Here is a 5,515-nt window from a genome sequence, read left to right as displayed (position 1 = left end):
TAAAACACATTGTGGTAAAACACATTCAAGATCAAGGGTGTCAAACTGTGGTCCTACAGGTTTTAGATGTCATCCTGCTCCTACGTCACCTGAATCAGTTTCTGTGAAGTTCTAGTGAGGCCCGGTAAAGCGCTGCTGATTTGAATATTTGAATCAGGCGTGTAAGAGCAGGGTGACATCTAAAACTTGCTGGACAGAGGCCTGGCAGGGACCAAAGAATGGTCCAAAATTCACACCATGGAATATAATGGGAGAAGCGAGAGGACCCTGTCCCTGTGCCCACGTGGTGGAGGGCCTGTTGCTCAGCCCGACCTTGTGGATCCTTTTCACACAGTTCTCATACGTAGAGAATCTTTCTGTCCACTCTGTGCAGGGTCAGTCTCTGCTTGCCCTTTGTTTTCAGGAGGGGCCTGGTCAGCTGTCCCAGCCCTGGGCTCAGGATCATCTCCGGGAAGGGGTCAGAAGGGTCCAGTGTGGTCCTTTTGGTCCAATAGTCCATCAGGAGATTCTTCTCCCTCTCTGAGAGTCTCTGGGCCCACAGCTCTGGGATGCTCGACTGGACTGCAGCTGTATCATCTGTCAGTTTCTGTCTAGTAATTGGGACGATACACACAATACTGGTAGTTTGTGGCTTGTTGGTCTAGTGGTATGATTCTTGCTTAGGGTGCAAGAGGTCTTGGGTTCAATTCCCAGACAAGCCCTTTGTGTGAATATGGTTCTTTTAGTGTTTTTATGATTATTCTCTTCCCACTGACCTTTGTTGTGTTATTGCAGTCACAGTTGTTTTGTCAGATGCAGTGATTGGCTGAGCTGGGTCATTTCAATAAACACATGGCAGTGGAGTCTGTTGATGGCAGGATGGAACCCTGAGTGAGAGTCACTCTGTGAGGAGTGAGGTTCAGTTTCAAGATCTTGTCTGAGATCTATAGCTTGCTTTTTTTATTTTGGAAAAATAAGGAAAAAAAACAAATCAGAGGGCATAGTCATACACTTATTGAGAATCAGAGCCTACAGTCTGTGTGTGAGTGAGGACAAAAAAACAAGGAAGCGACAGTGCACGCTGTTCTCAACTCCGCCCCCCGCCCCTCTCTGCCTGTGTCTCTCTTCCACTGCCCCTCTCTGTCTCTTTCTCTGAACAGGGAAAGAGAGAAAATGGCACAATTATTTTTCCCCCCTCCCGCGATCTTGGAGCCTCTGATCACCAAATAAAGTTGCTAGTTGCTTTTTCTCTCTCTCTCTCTACTCTTTCTTGCTAGGGGTGTCCAGAAAGTAGCTAAAAATAGCGACAAAGTCGCTAAGTTGGCAACACTGCTGTCTGTGGTCCAGGGTGTGAGAATTGGTAAAATTCTGTGAAATTTAACGGGTTAGATCGGTCCCGGAAGATTCTTTCACACCATAACTAGGTGGAGGAATGGGCAGGTCACTGTTTTTCCGGACATCTGATTGGCCACTGGGTGGTGCTGTTTACAGGATCAGATTCAATCCAGACAGTTATCCTGCTCCGGAGCAGGATAGTTTTTCAGAGTAAACTACCATGGAGACAGGTCTTGATTAAACGAAATCCGGCTTCGTGTTACAGGCCCCTGGACTGGTGGAGCCTGTTGCAGGGCTGGCGCTGGCATATAGGACGGTTGCTATGTTATTGGTGGATACATACAAGGTGGTTGCTGTTCAGCTGCTTGTGGAGCTGTGTAGGGCTGATGTTGGATGTGTGGGGTTGCTGGTATACTCTGGGGTGTTGCTGTAGTGACCACAGGGGCTTGGGTTGCTGTCATTTGCAGGTGCAGTCTTGGGCTCTTCAGATGTGACTGCTATTTTCTGGTATTTGACTTTGTCCTTTTTTTTTGGATATTTCTCCAATCTGGAGTTGGGTCAGTTTATCAATTGTTTCTTACTTTGTGCTTCTCTGTCCAACTTTTACCCTGTGCATATGTTCACAAAGTGCAATATATGTTCAGAGTAGCGAGTCCATCCTATCTTCATCAATCCTACAACATTGTTCAGTTTGTTGCACACGCCTTTTGGTAGGGCGTTCCTCACATACATTTTGAACATTTTAAACATTCCATTCATTTCCTATTTCTTCTTTCAGTCTTCAGTCCTCCCGTGCATTCTTCAAAGACGTCCCCTCAGCAACTCCTGTGCTGGTCACAATTATATATTATATATCGCCTGGGGCAGGCGATAAATATAGAGCCACGGAGAAGTGTAGCAGATTTTTTCGAAAACAAGGATCGTGCAGCAGGGCATCACCTTACCACACAGTTCAACATCGAGCTCCAAATAACCCAAACACATAGTTTGAGAGCTGTCTTTGTTTCTCCTCCCGTCTCCTCCTGTTCTCCTTTTCCTTCCCCCCATACAATCAATCCTCCAGTCCTGTCTCCCCCCTGTTGTATCGTTGTATATCGTGAGCCTAATAGTTAACTACGCTACATAGTTGCTACATAGCAGCCTAGGAAATTATGCTATTATACTAACGATATGTAATTTCAGACGGGTGATTGCTGACGCTCTGTGTATTCCGGTACATGTGACAATAAAGGCAATCCATTTCATTGTATTTCATTCCACTCCGAGACCTTACAATGACCCACTGATTTGAATCAGATGTGCAAGAGCAGGCAGACCTTCAGGATAGGTGGCCCTAGAGGAATACTTTCTACACCCCGTGCAATAGCTGATTGGTCACCATAAATCACCCATGAGGTGTGTTTTTTTGTTGTATTTTTGCTTTTTTAAACAACAAATATGTTACTGCTCCATACAGGAATTCATAATTATATGGTAATTCTGGGCTGGTATCCATGGCTTGAGAAGACAACTATGTACTCCCACTGGACAGAATGTAAAACTGCTGGTTGGCTGGATCCCAGAACAAATGCAGCCTGTGCCTGCACTCCCAAAAGGATGAAGATGTGCATTTGTTTGTTCCATCCACTATCGTCCATATTCTTGTGAGATCTTCACACAACCTGATTCTCTGGGTCAATTTTTTTTTTTCACACTAACCGTAACGTATGTACACACACATACACACACACACACACACACATTTGACAAAGCAAAACATATCTACATACATACATACACACACATATACAGCATATGTATAGGCATGCTTATACACAACTAAAGAAGAATGTTGCGCTGACCAGGCTTTTGAGCTTGAGTTATTAGTTGTGCATTTGTTTATTAGGGTGGCCCTCATAAACCCACAAGGAGAAGTGGAATCAGAGACATACCTAGGATAAGGATGTGGTTCAAGCTTTTTGAGAGAGTTGACAAATGTATGTAGAGAGAATTTGGATAAGGGAAGAAAAATAAGTAATGTGATTACTAATCTGAGGTTTATTGTTCAAATCACAGTGAAACTATGAAAGTAGTTTCTTCCAGGTCAGAAAGGTCAGAAAGAACACTTGTTGGAAAAAGTGGGCTCAGGATCATCTCCAGGAATGGGTCAGTGGGGTCGGGTGCAGTTCTTTTGGTCCATTAGTCTGTCAGAAGGTTCTTCTCCCTCTCTGAGAGTCTCTGGGCCCACAGCTCCAGGATCTTCTGGGACACTCGACCGGACTGCAGCCCCAGCATCTGTCAGTTTCTGTCTAGTAATTGTAACTATACAAATAACCTTCCAGAATTGTGGCTTGTTGGTCTAGTGGTATGATTCTTGCTTTGGGGTCCTGGGTTCAATTCCCAGACAAGCCCTTAAAAGTTGTTCACTATATTGTCAGTTCCACATGTAAGATGGGAGCATTCTGGCAATAGCAATGACCTACCCGTTCCTCCATCTAAGACAAGTTGTGGTGTGAAAGAATCTTCCGAGACCTGTTAAACCTCACTGAGTTTGATGGATTCTCACACCCTGGACAGACAGTATACATCGCCTTAAGGTTCTTTGACACGGGCCACTTCCTTTACTCAGTGGGAGATGTGGGGCGACTCATCCGAAACACCGTCTGTCAGTGGTCCATCAAGTCTCCTGAGACCTCACTGATTTAAAAGATGATTTAATCGTCTTCACTTTCCAGATGTGATGGTCCTCCCTGCCACTGTACGGCACTGTGCCAGCAGACGTGTGTGCTGTTGCTGAGTGGCTGTACGCATCTGTTTTAGCAGGTGCCTGACCATGCCTCTTCCTTGGGTGAGGAGAGCGTGGTGGCTGCGAGCAGGGTTGGTGGGAACAGCGTGTGCTTCGATGTACTAACTTGGCCATAAAAGGTAAGGCACTTGGCCTGTGTGTCCTCGCCATGCAGGTGCACAGTCGGCATCATGTGCGCATTGGTGACATGAGGGTTGTGAGGGAACAGTTGGCCTTTGTGTGCAGCAGGACAGCTGGATTTGTGCGGGGCCGGGTGTGGTCACTTCCTGTCTCCCTTGGTGAGTCGCCGTTGTTTCTCCGATGGCTTTATGCACAGCTCTCGACTCATAAATGTATTGCCTCCCTTGCAAGGGTACAGCCATAGGCACATCGCGGTGATCGGCTTCAGAGTTGCGGGGTTCATCGCCATTTTCCAGCATTAACCTCTGCAGTCGGTGCGAGGCCAGTGTTGCCAACTCCCCAGCATCGGAAGTAGCTATTGGCCCGCCCAGATAGTAGCTAAAAGTCGCTAGACGAGCGAGCGGTCCAATCCCGCGATTTTGGAGCCTCTGATCACCAAAAAAAGTCGCTAGATTTGTTGCTAATCGCTTTTGTCTAATTTTCTCACTAGGGGGGTCCAGAAAGTAGCTAAAAATAGCGACAAAGTAGCTAAGTTGGCATGCGCGAGGCGCTCTGTCTCCCGTCCATGCGCTGATGATTGTGATTGGTCTGCTGCCTCGGAGCACACCTCTTATATGTGCGTGTTCACAGGTCTTGATGAGACAAAGATGGATTGAATTAGGGAGTTGATATCCAGCTTCGTGGTACCGATGATCCTGATCGCCATGATCTCGCTAAGTCAGATCAATGGAGTTGATCCAGGACTTATTAATCGAGCTTCGTGGTACAAGCCCCAGGTGTTGAGGTTGATTTCCCTTCACCCATGTATGAAGGTTCAGAGTAGATCCTGGTCATCATGTAACATTTCTTCCGCCTTTCTTCCCTGTAAACAACACAAATAACATTTCCTCATATTCATGTATTGAAAGTGAATATTGTGATTAAAATTAGTTACAGATAATATAATGTGGAGAACTTCAGTACAGATACTTAAAGGAACTCTGTTCACCTGCATGAGCTACACAAAACTTTTCACTCACAATGTGTTGGACTTCATATTAAATATTAACTTTTCATTTAGTTTTAATTGTGTAACCAGGACTAATTAACTATTAACTGTAACACCGACTGTTTTAGTCTTTTTTATTATTATTCCTTTCCCACTGACCTTCGTTGTGTTGCTGCAGTCACAGTTGTTATGTCAGACGGGTCATTTCCATAAACACATGGCAGTGGAGTGTTTTAATCCCAGGAAGGAACCCTGAGTGATAGTCACTCTGTAAAGAGTGAGGTTCGCTTTCAGTCCACTGATGTACT

At 45.5% G+C, this 5,515-nt stretch overlaps 1 non-coding gene across 1 annotated transcript; it reads left to right on the top strand.

Moving 5' to 3' along the window:
• The first annotated feature begins 629 nt into the window (after nucleotides 1-629).
• Nucleotides 630-701, top strand: TRNAP-AGG (transfer RNA proline (anticodon AGG)). Its single transcript has one exon. It is a non-coding gene; the product is annotated as a tRNA-Pro (tRNA).
• Nucleotides 702-5,515: the final 4,814 nt, after the last annotated feature.

Source organism: Lampetra planeri, unplaced genomic scaffold (genome assembly GCF_965212315.1).
Source record: "Lampetra planeri unplaced genomic scaffold, kcLamPlan1.2.h2 scaffold_1483, whole genome shotgun sequence".
Classification (NCBI taxonomy): Eukaryota; Metazoa; Chordata; class Hyperoartia; order Petromyzontiformes; family Petromyzontidae; genus Lampetra; species Lampetra planeri.
The sequence above is the reverse complement of the archived record's forward strand: the minus strand, read 5'-3'. Positions and strand labels throughout refer to the sequence as shown.